Source organism: Schistocerca cancellata, chromosome 1, assembly GCF_023864275.1.
Source record: "Schistocerca cancellata isolate TAMUIC-IGC-003103 chromosome 1, iqSchCanc2.1, whole genome shotgun sequence".
Taxonomy (NCBI): domain Eukaryota; kingdom Metazoa; phylum Arthropoda; class Insecta; order Orthoptera; family Acrididae; genus Schistocerca; species Schistocerca cancellata.
Window position 1 is genome coordinate 517,055,104 of NC_064626.1, and position 18,234 is coordinate 517,073,337.

The 18,234-nt window shown below is 47.4% G+C and overlaps 6 non-coding genes across 6 annotated transcripts; all 6 read left to right on the plus strand.

Annotated features, from left to right (window-relative positions):
• Positions 1 to 6,372: 6,372 nt before the first annotated feature.
• Positions 6,373 to 6,444, plus strand: Trnae-cuc (transfer RNA glutamic acid (anticodon CUC)). Its single transcript has one exon. It is a non-coding gene; the product is annotated as a tRNA-Glu (tRNA).
• Positions 6,445 to 12,198: 5,754 nt separating this feature from the next.
• On the plus strand, positions 12,199 to 12,270 carry Trnae-cuc (transfer RNA glutamic acid (anticodon CUC)). The gene has a single exon. It is a non-coding gene; the product is annotated as a tRNA-Glu (tRNA).
• A 364-nt stretch (positions 12,271 to 12,634) lies between these two features.
• On the plus strand, positions 12,635 to 12,706 carry Trnah-gug (transfer RNA histidin (anticodon GUG)). Its single transcript has one exon. It is a non-coding gene; the product is annotated as a tRNA-His (tRNA).
• A 3,259-nt stretch (positions 12,707 to 15,965) lies between these two features.
• On the plus strand, positions 15,966 to 16,037 carry Trnae-cuc (transfer RNA glutamic acid (anticodon CUC)). The gene has a single exon. It is a non-coding gene; the product is annotated as a tRNA-Glu (tRNA).
• A 34-nt stretch (positions 16,038 to 16,071) lies between these two features.
• Positions 16,072 to 16,144, plus strand: Trnae-cuc (transfer RNA glutamic acid (anticodon CUC)). Its single transcript has one exon. It is a non-coding gene; the product is annotated as a tRNA-Glu (tRNA).
• Positions 16,145 to 16,508: 364 nt separating this feature from the next.
• On the plus strand, positions 16,509 to 16,580 carry Trnah-gug (transfer RNA histidin (anticodon GUG)). The gene has a single exon. It is a non-coding gene; the product is annotated as a tRNA-His (tRNA).
• Positions 16,581 to 18,234: the final 1,654 nt, after the last annotated feature.

Consider the following 18,234-nt stretch of genomic DNA (forward strand, 5'->3'; position numbering starts at 1 on the left):
AATGCGAATTTGACAGAAACGTAACCCGCCCGTCTGCTTTCGAAATTCATTCGTGGATGAAAAATGACTTGCAAATTCCTGAAAGTGATGTGCTAGGCTTGCAATTGGACGCGTTCCTGAACTCTTTGTTTGTAAAATTGAAATGTCCGGAACTGTGTGATGCCCTCGTCAGTGAAAACGGTGGTGTACGAAAGTTCAAACACTCTGATGGAACAATTAGCAATGTAACTCTGTCGAATGCTGGTTTTGGTATCCGAAATGTTCGAGTATTCAATCTTCCGTTTGAAACTAGGAATGAGACAATAGCTCGTAGCCTTATGCCTTATGGCACAGTTTTGTCGATTACGAAAGAAAAGTTGTCGTCCGCTTATATCTATCAAGTTGAGAACGGTATCCGTAGTGTCAAAATGATTGTGAGGAAGCACGTTCCTTCGTTTTTGGTTATGGCCGGCCACCGGGCTTTTATTTCGTATAGTGGTCAGCCCCAGACCTGCTCCTATTGTAATGCCACAGACCATTTTCGGCAAAATTGTCCTCGGCGTAGGCGCCCTGTGCAGTTGCCGCCCCGTGGGCAAGATGACGACGAGTCGTACGCTGCCGTCTTGTTAGGTGTTTCGCGTTCACCGGCACGTTCCGCGGACACGGAAACACCGTTAGATGATGCGGTCGCGATGGATACCGATGCCCCTGCAACCGGTACTGATTCTGGTCAAGACATGTCTGTACCTTCTCAGTCAGTTCTCGCAGCTACTGTATCGATTCCGCCTCCGGCTGTGCCTGAAGTTCCGGTGCGGACCGCCTCAGAACCCGTTCAGGTGGCCACCCCCCCAGTTGCTCTTGTGGATACGTCAACCTCAAATTTCGAACTTCAAGGTGTTCCGGACGGGGCTCTTGCCTCACAGGAACCGAAGCCAAGGCGTGAAAGTGTTTCGGAGAGGCGTGGTACTACTGAACTCTTCCGCAGTGCCAGTAGTTCACGGATTTTAGAAAAACGTTCCTTTTCTCGCGGGGAACGCAGCCCGTCTCCGGAGTGGAAGCAGGTTCCATGTCCGAAGTCGAAACAAAAGCCGAAATCTGTGCAAAAGCCGGCGCACAAGCCCTTGCCCCGCCCCGTCGTCGAATCTCGGCCGTCGGTTGCGGCAGGACGTCGTCAACATGGTCCTGTGGCGAGCAGTCAGCCCGCGCCTACGACAAGTGTGTCGGACGACAGGCGGGAAGAGGTTGTACGGCAGTTAAAGGAATTGTTGCACCACTCTGATGTACCTCTCGCAATGGATACTACGACGTCTCCGGCTACGAACCCGGCCCAACTATCAGTTAAGCGTAAGGCTGAAGACACCCCCCAGCGGCGCACGCGCCCCCCTTCGCAGGATTCCGCGTCTGCACCTCCCACACAAGAACCGCCTACTTCGGTTGCACCGTCTGCACGTTGTGACTGGGCAGACGATATGGAGGAGGAGGGTGGGTCCACTCCTGCCGTCTAATTTGTGTTATTTGTTTTTCCCTGTAGTCTATGGTAGCACGCCTTCCATCTGTCGTAGCTACTATTAATCTTAATAAATTGGAGTCACCGGTGAAGTTTGCCAGTTTTGTGGGGTTTTTAAATTACATTGCTGCTGACGTAGTGTTTTTGCAGGAGGTTGTGATAGATCTACTACACTCAATTCCGGGCTATCAAGTTCTCTTGAACTTTGATATCGAGTGTAATTGTGATACTGCTATTTTAATTCGTGTTGATCTTGACTATAGTAATGTTGCTACCATTCCTAATGGTCGTGGTGTGGCTTGCACGATCAACAACGTCCGATATATTAACGTGTACGCCCCTTCTGGAGCCGACGGGCAGCAGCATCGCCGTGTGTTTTACAGTAGTGACATTTGTCACCTTTTACGGGGCCCCCACCTGCCTGTAGTCATGGGCGGCGATTTTAACTGCGTGCTGGAAGATAGAGATCAGGAGCCACGGCCGTATAAGTGCCTAGAATTACAGACGCTCGTTACGGAGATGAATTTAATTGACTCGTGGTGTTATTTACACCCGCGGGACGTGGGATTTACTTTCTTTTACCCCACGGGAAGGAGTCGGCTCGATAGAATTTATGTTTCTCGTGATAAACAGCACTGTCTTACGGAATCCTCTGTTCACCCCGTGATTTTTTCCGATCATTGTGCGTATGTCTGCCGCTTTCATTCTCTGTTGGCGATTAAACCCCGCGCAAGTCGATTATGGAAGTTTAATGTGCGACATCTCTCACACCCACATTTTGCGCCGGTTATCGTGCGTGTGTGGCAGAGGGTGCTGGAATATCACGGTCTATATGCCTCCACCTTGTCTTGGTGGGTAGAATTTGTTAAGCCGGCATTCCGCAAGACCATCCTGGAGTTCAGTCAGGATGTTGCTCATTGGGAGCGATCTACATTGCAATTTTACGAAAGCTGTTTAAATGATGCCATCCACCTGCACACAAATAATCCCGCTCTTCGGATGGCGACGATTCGGCGTATAAAACACCGTCTTCTGGACTTGAAAAGGGAATCGTTGCGTGGATCTGTCGTACGGAGTCGGGCCCCCGGGCCGCTTGTTGATGAAGCGCCTTCCGTATTTCATCAGCTGCGCGAACGCCGGCGCGCAAAGCGACGTTACGTCACAGAGCTGGAATCAGCTGACGGTGCGCGGCTTCATAGCCAGGCGGCAATTCTTGCCGAGGCCCACCGTCACTTCGTCGAACTTTTCAGTGCGAAATACACTGATGCTGTCGCGACTTCCGAGCTTCTCCACGACGTTCCATACGTCTTATCCGTAGCGGATCGCCGTCGCCTCACAGAAAACTTTACCGTGGAGGAAGTGCGTGATGTCTTAACCCTCTGTTCCCAGAATAAATCACCGGGCGCTGATGGGTTGCCACCGGAATTTTATATGCATTTTTGGCACTTGTTTGGCTCGGCCCTGACTGATGTTTTTAATGAAATATTAAATGGCGTGGATGTCCCCGCGTCCTTCCTGGAAGGCATTGTGGTCTTGGCTCCAAAGGTTCCAGTCACCAGGAAACTGTGCAATCTGAGACCGATCACCCTTCTTAATGGTGACTATAAACTCTTTACCAAATGTGTCTCCTCTCGCTTGAAGCTGGTCATGAAAAAACTGATTAGTCCCTATCAATACTGTGCAGTGCCGAAACGCACTCTCTATGGTGCTGTGTCGACATACCGAGATGCCATTGCCTATGCTTCGACGAATAGGATTCCTTTTGGCATTTTATCCATCGATTTTGCAATGGCTTTTGACAGAGTTAGCCACTTATATCTCCGGCGAGTGCTACAGAAATTTGGTTTCGGTGTAAAGTATATAACTATGATTTTTAACCTTTTCAAAAATTCCACCTCACGGATTAGCATCAATGGCTTTTTGTCGGAACCTGTTCCGCTCTGCTGTTCAGTCAAACAAGGGTGCCCTCTGTCCATGGCGCTTTACGCAATTTCCTTAGATCCTTTGTTGCGAAATTTGCACAGTGTTTGTAGGGGAATCCGTATTGGGGATGAGAAGCACGTTTGTCGCGTGTATGCTGACGACCTTGGCCTCTTGGTGTCCTCAGCTACCGACTTCGATAAAATACGCGCTGTTCTCACACAGTATGAACGTGCATCCGGTGCGAGCATCAATACCCGTAAGACGGTTTTTCTGCCTATTTATGCGGCGACACGGGGCTTCAAACGCCCATGGTTTACAGTGAAACGGGAACACAAAATTTTGGGTGTTCGCTTTCAAGCAAATCTGTTACAGACTGCGTCCTACAACTGGCGTCTTGTCTTAAATGGCATAAGAGCTATGGCTAGCCTGTCTGCTCCTCGCACCCTAGCATTAACACAGCGGGTGCATTTAATCAATGTTTTCTTGCTCAGTAAGGCCTGGTATCTCGCTCAGTTATTTCAGGTACCTAAGAATTTGGGCAGAGCCATAACACAGGCAGTCTATTGGCTATTGTGGCGGGGACATATTTTCAAGGTGTCTTACGACACATGTACTTTGCCGTGCGAACAGGGTGGACTCGGCCTCATTCATTTTGCTATGAAAGCCGCTGCGTTGCTCCTTCATCGGACGAGCGTCACCATAGAACAGGATCCGTCGGGCCCAACAGCTGTTCTGTTCGATATTCATCGTCCGCTATCTGAAGCAGCACCTCTCGACCCAACTACAATACCGTTTCAGCTGCGTTATGTTCGTGAATACTTCATTCAGAAAAGTTATCTCGCCGCTGACATCCTCGACCATCGAACACGAACTGTGAAAGGTGTCTACCAGGGACTACGCGGACGGCCGGTCGGCAATAAGATGGAGGCGCGCTACCCGCGAGCTGCGTGGAGGACGGCGTGGGCTCACGTTCACGCTCCCTTCCTGTCAGCGGACGTCAGCAGCTTTTGGTATCAAGTGGTTAACAGAATCCTCCCCACCAACGAAAAGCTGAGCCGCATCCACTTATCTCCATCGAGCTTGTGTGAAGACTGTCGACAGGACGACACCTTAGAACATCGTTTCGTGTGCCTGAGGTCACAGTCGACTTGGAACATTGCCGCCAGGATGCTCGCACTTATCAACCGGACCAGCGTTGCCAGTTTTTCTGCGGACACGGCTTTGATCCCGGACTTCAAACCATATCCGCATACGAAGCGTGCCGCCACTGCATGGATCGTGGCTCACACTGTGTTCGCCATCCTGCACTTGCGACTTAAGGACGACTATGCCTATCTGGTTTATTTGTCCACACAACATGACCTCACTAAAACCAGGAAAGACTATCACAAACTCTTTGCCAATTTTCTGCAAATTGCACTCGCATTTGCCCACGACAAACTGTTGTAATCTACACTTCACTGCTGCGACCTTTATTTCCTTCTGTGTTTGGAATTGTCTCTGGGTCCGGAAACATAGTTAATGCAAATTGAATGCTACAGGACGAGTGAATAATTGAACAAGTACGATGCTTACGCTTGTGCAGGATTGCAACGTGGAAATTACGACGAAAAGTTTAATACAGTTTTATCCTGTGTTCGTGTGTGTTTGTGTTTCGCTGTCATTCAGTGATTTCTTCATGTTTTTATTCCATATTTTCACCGTCTGGTTCCTACGACAGCGGCGTCCAATCACGGATGCGTTGCGCACGACGCTGCCACCGAGCTTGTTTGGTTTTCAAGAAAGGAGAATTTTTACTTTATTTTTAACACGTCGGAGAGACTTGTGTTTTCCTTCTCCTTATCCGACAGACAGTTCGGAAAGTTCAGGAGTCTACTCACTCCTTTGACATGTGTCGCTATTTTTATTTTCTATAACTTTTTTCATTACTTATATTAATGGCCGCCACGAAGCATTTCGAACATCATATCATGGGACGTGTGAAGGATGTTCCTTCCCTATGACTGAGAGGACTAACTCAGGCAGTCTTTGCTTTTTTATTTTTCTTTTTTTTTCAAATTTTATTCTTTCTTTTCTTGAGTTTAGGTGAAAAGCGCCTGCTGCTCTATTATTACATCGTTATTTTATGGCGTGTAGGCGCAATGCGACTGATTCGCTGTCATTATAGGCCTGCACTTTCACTTCAAGAGGTTTTTAGTTTTCCTTCGATGCTTCGCTAGCGGTGAACAGCCACAAGAAACTTTCCTCGCAGAAATTCAGTATCTCCGATTCCATAACTTCAACTTGAACATCAACGTCTTCCACAGGAAGTCGACGCTCGAGGAATATTACCGCGAAGTTTACGATTTTCAACTGCATGGACAGTGCGACGATTCGTCTTTTCAGTTTGCAAGAAGCACCGTTTTATTTTATAGCTAAAGAAGCTCGCCGAAGAAGGCGTAATTGGAGAGCGCAAGGCCGGGCTATAAGGGGAGTTGGGAGGCCATAAAAAAAAAAAAAAAAAAAAAAAAAAGTTGCCAATTTTGGCGTCTCATTTTTGTGCCGTTGCTGTGTGTTCTCGTGGAGTAGGACGCAGCTCATGTGACGCGCGTGTTGTGTAGGTAGCGTGGCCGAGCGGTCTAAGGCGCTGGTTTCAGGCACAAGTCTCTTCGGAGGCGTGGGTTCCAACCCCACTGCTGCCAAACGTGTAATGTTTCCTGCATCGAAGTCACATGCACTCATTGCCCGCAAAGGAAACAGCACAACAAGGCGTGAGCGTCTGCTTCGTGAATTGTCGTAGAACAGTACGTGGTGCAACGGCAAGATTTGTAGGCGCCTTTTGCTCTCATCACTGCTGGCGTTCGCCTCCACGATATGCGTCCAGAGCATGCCGTTCTATAGCGTGCGAGAGTGGATTTTTTACAGTTGTCGTCAGTTAATCGTGGGTGGTTGCTGCGTTCGCTGGAGGAGCACTGGCGCCGTAATCCGGTGTAGTCTAATGGCTAGGATACCTGGCTCTCACCCAGGAGGCCCGGGTTCGATTCCCGGTACCGGAAATGCGCGTTTTTGTTGCTCCTCTTATGCGACTTGTCTCGACTGACGCTACGCTGACGCGTGCAGAAAGCCACGTTAAGTACGATTCGTGGCAACACCCGACGGCGAGAGAGATGCAGCGTCTGTCCACTTGTTATCGAGGCATTACCGCTTGAGACGCGGCAGCGTGCGGACGTTCGGAGCGCTCAGCGTCACTTGCTTTGTTTACGTTGTAGTTGTGCTTTCTGTTTCACGTGATTGTGCGTGGTTGTGTGTTAGGGTCATTGTTTTTAGTGTTTGCTGTATGCAGTTAGCCCATTTGGGTTAATTTGCACGATGGTTTCCACGATTCCAAGGAAAAATACCCTGCAGTTCGAGTTTGACAAGGCTACACGATCAGTTCAGCCAAGTTCACTGGAAGTTCATGACTGGATCGTCGTTACAATAGGCATAACCACTGATCAAGTTCACACTGCCTACTACGACCTGGATTTGTACTGCTTTTTCGTGAAGCTCCTGAATCCCTTCTTACTGGAACGACTTTTGCAGAAACATGGCGGCGGCGTCGAGTTCCGGCATCGCGATGGCACTGTGAGTACTGTCCAAGTTTCTAACGCGGATGTCGAGATCTCTAACGTGCGTATTTACAACCTGCCCCCTGAAGTAGACAACTGTTTCTTAAAAGATGTGCTCACGGCATATGGCGAAGTGCGTAACATTAGACTTGAAAAGTGGTCCAGGCAGCATAAGTTGCAATGTTTTTCTGGCATCAGATCGGTTGAGATGCAAGTTAAAGTCAACATCCCATCCCATGTATTTGTTTGTGGGTATAAGGTGCAGGTTACATATTCTGGGCAAGCTTCTACGTGTTTTAACTGCAATGAAAGTGGTCATTTACGGCAAAATTGCCCTAAAAGAATGACCGTCTTAAAGCCTAGTTTCCAACAACGTAAGAGGCTCACTTTAGCTGATTTAGTGACAGGCACCCAATTACCAAGTAATGAGCCGTCCCTTTCCACTGATACTGTGACTGTACATGAAAAACCTTTTGAAGACGAGTTCCCTGCTATTCCTCTTGCGAAGGGCGGGGATCAGAACCCTCTCACCCGTCCAGTCACTGTGGTAACGTCCAAGAGACGTCGAACGTGCGACAGTAGTAGTTCAGATGAAGGCGTCTCAGTACCGGTAACACCTGCCCCACTTGATATCAAACAACCGGCAGGCGACATTGAGCTTTCGCAAGACGCTATACCAGCATCAAGTGTTGATGTTACTACTTCTTCGCCCGATGACGGTAGTGCTACGCCCCAGGTTGGTTCTTGCTTACCGTCCACGTCTGTCGCGTCGGTTCCCCAACAAACCGATAGTGAACCTCAGCCCGTTGCCCACAGCGACGTCGACGGTGTGTGCGCAGGTCCCCAACTCGTATCACAGCCATGCGACACTGACAACAAACACGCTGACGAGTGTGTCAACACAGAGCGAGATCTCAGCCTTGCTTGTCAACAACCTGACCGGGAGAGTGTTTCCACACAATCCCAACGTGTGGGTAAACAAGAACTTAGCGCGTCTCCGGAAGGACTATCCGGCGAGACGCACATGCAAGTTGCTGTAGCAGGGCAACCTGCACAGGAGACCTGTGTCGATTCTCCGATGCCGCTTTCTGCGAAAAAAGTCGCAAGCGTCGGGAGGAACAAAAAGAAATTCCAACCGAACTTGAATGTACCACGCAGCAAACACAAACTGCAAGCCCTCTCGGATGCGAACGATGGTGATGGCCACTCTCCCCCAGCTGGTTCACGAATGGATTGGTTTGCCGGAGACGATGATCATGTTTAATTTAAAGTAGCTCCGTCAATTCCATGGCACAAGCGTACAAGTTCCTGAGTGTTAATGTTAACAGGATCACGTATGATTTGAAACTTGCAGTCTTTAGGCAGTTCGTATATGAGTCTGCCGCTGATATACTTCTATTGCAGGCATTCCTTGTTTCCGATCTGGTCATTCCCGGCTTCCACTGTATTACCAATGTTGCCTTCGAACTTAGCACTGGTACAGCCATTCTCGTGCGTGAAGGCATCCCCGTCTCGGACGTTGAAACACTGGAGTCGGGGCGTGGCATATGCTGCAAAATATTCGGTGTCACGCTCGTGAACCTCTACGCGCCCTCAGGGAGTGGACACAGGTTCGCAAGGACTGAGTTCTTTAAAGACGAACTAATTTACTTGCTTCGTAAAAATCCGCCTGCCCTCATATTAGGAGGAGATTTTAACTGTGTTGTACATCAAAAAGATCAGTGGCCGCATTTTAACTATTGTAAGGAGCTTCATGATCTGGTTTTACGAATGAATCTCAAGGATACGTGGGAACTCCTTCACCCTACCCTTGTGAAATTTACGTACTTCACTTCCACCTCGAGTAGCCGCCTCGACAGAATATATGTGTCTTCTCAGCTCGGAGTACATGTTGTTGACTCGGAGGTCATTCCTGTCCCATGTAGCGATCACTGCGCCTACGCCACCGTTATACAACTGGACAGACAACCCACCAAACGATTCAGAAATCACTGGATGTTCAACATTTCCCACCTTCAGGACGCCGATCTCGAGGTACTTGTTACACGAACTTGGACTTTTTGTCTTCGCTCTGTCAATAGATACCGTACGAAAGTAGAGTGGTGGACGTCCTTTGCTAAACCAAAGTTGCGTCGGACTTTGATTTCGTACTGTAATACGCAATCAAGGGATGCAAAGAGGACCACCGAATTTTACTATTCGATTTTACGGGAGCTCTACGACAAATCTGGCGTCAATAATATTTACACGGCTCAAATAAAGCAAATCAAGGCTAAGATGCTCAGTCTCAAACGTAAACAACTAGAAGGATTAAAAATCAAGTCAAAAGTCAAATCTTTTGTTCAGTCTGAGACAACTTCCATGTATCATCTTATTAAGCATCAGACGAACCGTAGACGCTTATTTATAGACGAACTGGCAACTGATAACGGGGAGCTTCTCACTCGGCAACCTGACATAGTCACGGCAATCCAGAGGTATTATCACGGCCTGTACTCGGACTACCCAACCAATGATGGCTTTACTGCTACTGTACTACAGTTGATGGACACGTCTGTTACTGAGGATGATAATCGTGACTTTCTGGCTGCGTTTAGTGTCGTGGAGACTTTAGAACTTATTGTTAAGTCGCCAGCTAACAAAGCCCCAGGACTGGACGGCCTTCCCAAGGAGTTTTATCTTCGGTATTGGGATGTAATTGGTGTTACTTTTACAGAAATTTTAAATGAAATCATTGCTGGGGCGCCTGTTCCTGCTGCGATGAAGGAGGGTAAAATTGTCCTTGTTCCCAAACGCAAAGGGTGCAAGCGATTTGATAATCTGCGCCCGCTCACCCTGCTCAATTTTGACTACAAAACTATAGGCAGAGCTGTTAACACTCGAATGTCTCCGCTCATTCACAAAGTTGTCCGGCGGCACCAGGCGTGCGTGCCAGGACGGAATGCCATGTCTGCGATGTCTGAAATTCGGGACCTCATCTCCATTGCCTCAGTCACCAACCTGAAATGTGCGCTGCTTTTTCTAGACTTTCATAAAGCTTTTGATCATGTGAACCACCGATACCTTTTTCACATAATGGACAAAGTAGGACTCGAGGAAGGGGTGATAAAAGTCCTTCGCAATTTGATATCTGGTATATCAGCGAGGATACAAGTCAATGGACAGCTGACGCAACCGATATCCATTAAGCGGGGTGTCCCCCAGGGCAGTCCACTCTCTATGTCACTTTTTGTGCTGTCACTAGAACCCTTCCTTCGGTCTCTTTATCACCAGTTGTCACGAGTGTCAATGTCCGGTCACACATTCATAGTCCGTGCGTACGCTGACAATGTTGCCGTACTGTTACGCAGTGACGACGAGGTGGTCCGTATTAAACGGGCGATCGACCAATATAGTGAAGTGTCTAGAGCACAACTAAGTGACCGGAAATGTAAAGTGCTCGATATCAGAGGTTTCGAGAGCTTGACTATACCGTGGGCGCATGTTGTGGAATCTCACAAACTACTAGGAATCACCTTGAATAGGTGCCCTCTCAAAATGGCGGCCTCCAATTGGAAGTCAGTGACGCATCTGATACAAGGTACCATTGTCGAATGTCGATGGCGTGCTGTGAACATTATCGAAAAAATCAGGATTCTCAATACCTACATCTTCTCCAAGGCGTATTATGTTGCACAGTTCTTTCCCATTCCCAAGCTTCAGGCCAAAAAGATCATGCAGGTTGCCAATCAATACATCTGGAAGGGAAACATATTTAAATTGTCCTCCGATACGCTGGTCAAGTCGAGAACTACTGGTGGGCTTGAGTTAGTTAACATCGCCGGGAAGGCAATGGCCTTGTACATCAAGCGGACCATGACTTTACTGCATGACAGCCAATGCACTGTTACTCAAAAGTTGTTTCTCACAGTGCGTCCAGCGAGTGTGCGACCACCGATTGACGTCGGAAAAATCCATTACAAATTGAAACACATCAGATAATTTTTCCTTCATGTTAGTTATGCAGATGTGGGTGTTCTACGGCGACGACCACTGTCAACTCGGGACTTGCAACGTGAGTGGGAAAAGTCGGCGGCCCCAAATACAATAGAACAGAAGTATCCGACTACCGATTGGACAACGGTGTGGGCCAACGTCAGCTTGAAAGTACACTCTTCGGATGTTGCATCAACCTGGTACAGGGTGGTCAATAACACGATTGCCACTAATGAAAAGCTGCATGCAATTGGGTTAAGTGACACAAATCTCTGTCTCTGTTGTGGGCTCATCGATTCTCTGATCCATCGGTTTACCTGCGGTGGCCATGCACTGAATTGGCGGTGGGTCAAGAAGAGGATCGCCGTACTATCAAGGAGCGCGGAAGGCAATCTGCAGCTGGATATCCTCATGCGTCCCGACAAGAAGTTTTACCCTGCGACGAAAAACAATACAGTCATGTGGATCCTGGGGCACTATGTTAACTATATCATTAATGTTCGTGGAGAGGACGATTTTATTAGTTTTCTAACCTACATGGAGCTGGCATACTGGGAAATTCAAAGTGTCACTGACAGTAAAAAATTATTCGGCAACATGATGGACATCACTTTTGAAAAACATGGCATAGGATGACCACATTGGACGATGGAAGCAAGTCAAGAAGAAATGTATTCTGTTTTATTTCTATTTTTTTAAGTTATACTTTCTGTTACACCTGGTCAATGTATTTCATTTCATTAGTCTCCCTTTAATTGTTGCTTCTCATGACAATTTCACACCTCTAATGGAAGAGGAATGTCTTTCGATATGGATCAAAACACACAAATGACACACGGCAAAGAAGAAATGTTTATTTACAACTGTGTCAGCACTCTACACCTCGGAGCAGAGGGTTAACAACTATCACCGCCAAAAAAAAAATAATGTAACAGCAAAAATGAGAAACAAAGATTTATAACAAGTGTCTACTTGAAGGAGTGAATCAGAGATGGGTGGGGGGAGCCATCGCGGGCAGGCCTCGGGATTCGACCCCTGCCCGCTTTGTCTCCACCTGCAAGGAACTGACTACTCCCTCTTGTATAAAAAAAAAAAAAAATGGTGTAACGGTTAGCACTCTGGACTCTAAGAATTATAATAAAAAGAATAAAAAGAAAACAAAAAAAAAGAAGAAAAAAAAACTCCGTGGTGCAAGGCGCAACGGTAGCGCGTCTGACTCCAGATCAGATCAGTGTAGTCTAGTGGCTAGGATACCTGGCTCTCACCCAGGAGGCCCGGGTTCGATTCCCGGTACCGGAAATGCGCGTTTTTGTTGCTCCACTTATGCGACTTGTCTCGACTGACGCTACGCTGACGCGTGCAGAAAGCCACGTTAAGTACGATTCGTGGCAACACCCGACGGCGAGAGAGATGCAGCGTCTGTCCACTTGTTATCGAGGCACATGTCTGTAGTCAAGAGGCTTGGAGGACTGCAAGACATTGCCACGGAGGTGAATGAAGCTAACCACTGTAGTTAGTGTCCCGACAGCGCAGGCACGTTCATCTGCTCGTATGCATGTGATGGAGACCGTGTCTGCCACTGCTGTGGTGTACACCTTGGCCTAGGCTTTGCTGTGTATCGACACTTGCATTCCAGCCAGCTGCGTTCGTGGGCGTCTCCGTGGCCGTGATCGTCTAGTGGTTAGGACATTGCGTTGTGGCCGCAATAACCCAGGTTCGAATCCTGGTCACGGCAATTTTGAAAGTTTTTCCTTGCTGCCGTTGCATTGACGATAGTGCACGAGTACTCGAAATCACAGTGCTTTCTTGGTTGTTCACTCGTGTTCCGCAGGCCGCAGTTTGTACTACCACTTCATCACAAGTGTAACCTCCTTGAGCTCACATATGTTTGTTACATGGAGCATTCTAGCTCCGCCTGACAGGTACAGCTATGACACTTTAGTGGTTACGGAAAGCCCAGGTTCGAAACCTGGTCACGGCACGAAAACGTCTCTTGATGCTGTCTCCTTAACTACGACAGCTACAGACAAGTGGCGTCGCTACCATATGGCGGGCACGGCATTTTCTTGTTGTGGGTGGCCTAAAGAGACGCTTCCAGTGGGAGAGCAGTGAAAATACATGGCACGGCGATTGCCAAGATACTTCCATTTCGAAGTGATCTTTGTAGTACAAAGGGATCGTTTTGCCGCCGCTCTTCCAAGGGAGAGAAGGAAACATAGTAGGTGAATATGGATTGGGGGGAAGGAATGAAAGAGGAAGCCGCCTTGTAGAATTTTGCACAGAGCATAACTTAATCATAGCCAACACTTGGGTCAAGAATCATAAAAGAAGGTTGTATACCTGGAAGAATCCTGGAGATACTAAAAGGTATCAGATAGATTATATAATGGTAAGACAGAGATTTTGGAACCAGGTTTTAAATTGTAAGACATTTCCTGGGGCAGATGTGGATTCTGACCACAATCTATTGGTTATGAACTGCAGATTGAAACTGAAGAAACTGCAAAAAGGTGGGAATTTAAGGAGATGGGACCTGGATAAACTGAAAGAACCAGAGGTGGTAGAGAGTTTCAGGGAGAGCATAAGGGAACAATTGACAGGAATGGGGGAAAGAAATACAGTAGAAGAAGAATGGGTAGCTCTGAGGGATGAAGTAGTGAAGGCAGCAGAGGATCAAGTAGGTAAAAAGACGAGGGCTAATAGAAATCCTTGGGTAACAGAAGAAATATTGAATTTAATTGATGAAAGGAGAAAATATAAAAATGCAGTAAATGAAGCAGGCAAAAAGGAATACAAACGTCTCAAAAATGATATCGACAGGAAGTGCAAAATGGCTAAGCAGGGATGGCTAGAGGACAAATGTAAGGATGTAGAGGCTTGTCTCACTAGGGGTAAGATAGATACTGCCTACAGGAAAATTAAAGAGACCTTTGGAGAGAAGAGAACCACTTGTATGAATATCAAGAGCTCAGATGGCACCCCAGTTCTAAGCAAAGAAGGGAAGGCCGAAAGGTGGAAGGAGTATATAGAGGGTTTATACAAGGGCGATGTACTTGAGGACAATATTATGGAAATGGAAGAGGATGTAGATGAAGACGAAATGGGAGATAAGATACTGCGTGAAGAGTTTGACAGAGCACTGAAAGACCTGAGTCGAAACAAGGCCCCGGGAGCAGACAACATTCCATTTGAACTACTGATGGCCTCGGGAGAGCCAGTCATGACAAAACTCTACCATCTGGTGAGCACGATGTATGAGACAGGCGAAATACCCTCAGACTTCAAGAAGAATATAATAATTCCAATCCCAAAGAAAGCAGGTGTTGACAGATGTGAAAATTACCGAACTATCAGTTTAATAAGTCACAGCTGCAAAATACTAACACGAATTCTGTACAGACGAATGGAAAAACTGGTAGAAGCCGACCTCGGGGAAGATCAGTTTGGATTCCGTAGAAATGTTGGAACACGTGAGGCAATACTGACCTTACGACTTATCTTAGAAGAAAGATTAAGAAAAGGCAAACCTACGTTTCTAGCATTTGTAGACTTAGAGAAAGCTTTTGGCAATGTTAACTGGAATACTCTCTTTCAAATTCTGAAGGTGGCAGGGGTAAAATACAGGGAGCGAAAGGCTATTTACAGTTTATACAGAAACCAGATGGCAGTTATAAGAGTCGAGGGGCATGAAAGGGAAGCAGTGGTTGGGAAAGGAGTAAGACAGGGTTGTAGCCTCTCCCCGATGTTATTCAATCTGTATATTGAGCAAGCAGTAAAGGAAGCAACAGAAAAATTCGGAGTAGGTATTAAAATTCATGGAGAAGAAATAAACACTTTGAGGTTCGCCGATGACATTGTAATTCTGTCAGAGACAGCAAAGGACTTGGAAGAGCAGTTGAACGGAATGCACAGTGTCTTGAAAGGAGGATATAAGATGAACATCAACAAAAGCAAAACGAGGATAATGGAATGTAGTCAAATTAAGTCGGGTGATGCTGAGGGAATTAGATTAGGAAATGAGACACTTAAAGTAGTAAAGGAGTTTTGCTATTTAGGGAGTAAAATAACCGATGATGGTCGAAGTAGAGAGGATATAAAATGTAGACTGGCAATGGCAAGGAAAGCGTTTCTCAAGAAGAGGAATTTGTTAACATCGAGTATAGATTTAAGCGTCAGGAAGTCGTTTCTGAAAGTATTTGTATGGAGTGTAGCCATGTATGGAAGTGAAACATGGACGATAACTAGTTTGGACAAGAAGAGAATAGAAGCTTTCGAAATGTGGTGCTACAGAAGAATGCTGAAGATAAGGTGGGTAGATCACGTAACTAATGAGGAGGTATTGAATAGGATTGGGGAGAAGAGAAGTTTGTGGCACAACTTGACTAGAAGAAGGGATCGGTTGGTAGGACATGTTTTGAGGCATCAAGGGATCACAAATTTAGCATTGGAGGGCAGTGTGGAGGGTAAAAATCGTAGAGGGAGACCAAGAGATGAATACACTAAGCAGATTCAAAAGGATGTAGGTTGCAGTAGATACTGGGAGATGAAGAAGCTTGCACAGGATAGAGTAGCATGGAGAGCTGCATCAAACCAGTCTCAGGACTGAAGACCACAACAACAACATTCCAAGGGTAACGTGGCCGAGCGGTCTAAGGCGCTGGATTCAGGCACCAGACTCTTCGGAGGCGTGGGTTCCAACACCACTGCTGCCAAACGTGTAATGTTTCCTGCATCGAAGACAGATGCACTCATTGCCCGCAAAGGAAACAGCACAACAAGGCGTGAGCGTCTGCTTCGTGAATTGTCGTAGAACAGTACGTGGTGCAACGGCAGGATTTGTAGGCGCCTTTTGCTCTCATCACTGCTGGCGTTCGCCTCCACGATATGCGTCCAGAGCATGCCGTTCTATAGCGTGCGAGAGTGGATTTTTTACAGTTGTCGTCAGTTAATCGTGGGTGGTTGCTGCGTTCGCTGGAGGAGCACTGGTGCCGTAATCCGGTGTAGTCTAGTGGCTAGGATACCTGGCTCTCACCCAGGAGGCCCGGGTTCGATTCCCGGTACCGGAAATGCGCGTTTTTGTTGCTCCTCTTATGCGACTTGTCTCGGTGTAGTCTAGTGGCTGGGATGCCTGGCTCTCACCCAGGAGGCCCGGGTTCGATTCCCGGTACCGGAAATGCGCGTTTTTGTTGCTCCTCTTATGCGACTTGTCTCGACTGACGCTACGCTGACGCGTGGAGAAAGCCACGTTAAGTACGATTCGTGGCAACACCCGACGGCGAGAGAGATGCAGCGTCTGTCCACTTGTTATCGAGGCACATGTCTGTAGTCAAGAGGCCTGGAGGACTGCAAGACATTGCCACGGAGGTGAATGCAGCTAACCACCGTAGTTAGTGTCCCGACAGCGCAGGCACGGTCATTTGCTCGTATGCATGTGATGGAGACCGTGTCTGCCACTGCTGTGGTGTACACCTTGGCCTAGGCTTTGCTGTGTATCGACACTTGCATTCCAGCCAGCTGCTTTCGGGGGCGCCTCCGTGGCCGTGATCGTCTAGTGGTTAGGACATTGCGTTGTGGCCGCAATAACCCAGGTTCGAATCCTGGTCACGGTAATTTTGAAAGTTTTTCCTTGCTGCCGTTGCTATAGGGATAGTGCACGAGTACTCGAAATCACAGTGCTTTCTTGGTTGTTCACTCGTGTTCCGCAGGCCGCAGTTTGTACTACCACCTCATCACCAACACTTAATGTCGCCTCCCAGAGCGCAGACGTCCGCTGCTCTCTATAGTCGAAAAGGGCAGTTGTTTGAAGTGCAATGGATGAGCAGCCAGTCCCAGCAGAACAGTAAGCTGTGGCGTGTACTGTTTCTACAAATGCTAGGAACACTGGCGCCCAAAGCAGCGCTGGTGGTGTGACCGACCGTTCTAGGGCGCTGGTTTTTATTTGAGGTCAGATATCTGTGTGGCCATTTCGTTCATGGAGCGATATGTAGCAAGAACATTACTGTAATTGCCTGACAGTAGAGGATAGGGTTTCAACTAGCCAACAACTTGCGAGTGATTGTGTAAGACACTTTTTCCTTTGTCCCGATCTCTCGGTTTGTTTACTCATTGAGATACAATGGGCAATCGCGGAATGAGGCTGCATGCTCACCAATTCAGTTGATACAGCGTGGATGAGGAGATCGACAATCGCCCTCATGAGCATCTCTACCACAGGTTACACATTTGGCATCCCTACCATAGATTACACATTTGGCCAGGTGTTGACAGGACATGTTAATGTTGTTGTAACAGTGACACTGGTAGTAGTGCATCTGGTTCAGAATGTATGGTCGGACTGTGATAACTTCATAGCCTGCTTTGATGTTTGACTGAAGCACCATTCTATCAAAGGTGAGAGAAAGAGTGCCTGTGGGCACTAAGGATGCATCTACCGTTTTCAGCACCCAGTGGACTCCAATACCACACTGATGAGAAGGGTATCTTTGGATTTCTGTCTGAGTCAGACCATTCAACAGCCTTGTGTAAAGAACACCATGGGAAGAATTCAGCATGTTAAAGGCCTCAACATGAACAGTATAGTTGTAGAGGAGCAAAGCTGCAGGCAGTTGTTGTGCTTGAAAATCAGAAGCAGTTTCCAATTTAAAGTTCTAATGCATAAACAAGATCAGAATTTTACAGGGCTGGCAACTGCATCATCACCTTTCTGAATAATAAACGGATTTAGCATAGCAAAGGACTTAACGTCTTCAGTATACGAAATCATGAGGAACCATGATGCAGCTGGAAGTGTCAGTGAATCATTAGCCTCACTCCATTTATGTTTAGTACACACTGACTGTGTAGAAGATGATTGCCTCATTGCAAGAAAATCCCCCATGATTGCCAGCAGCCACACGCTTCTTCCAACTGGGGTCCACCTCAGAGGGGGGGGGGGGGGGCACACCCGCTTTAGTTGATTGTTCAGACCTAACCTCCTGAACACCTGACACACGGACCAATTGACAATTTGGGAAGGTAGCAGCTCAGGCACCCCCCCACCTGAGCCTTGCCTGTTCAAAGGGGTTCGTGCAAACCCAACCCAGTGCTGGATATTATGTGTTACACTGACGTATAGTATGCATCAGACATAAATGAAAGTCAAAAGGGCTGAGGTCAGGAGAGCGTGGAGGCCATGGAATTGGTCTGCCTCTACCAATCCATCGGTCACCGAATCTGTTGTTGAGAAGCGTACGAACACTTCGACTGAAATGTGCAGGAGCTCCA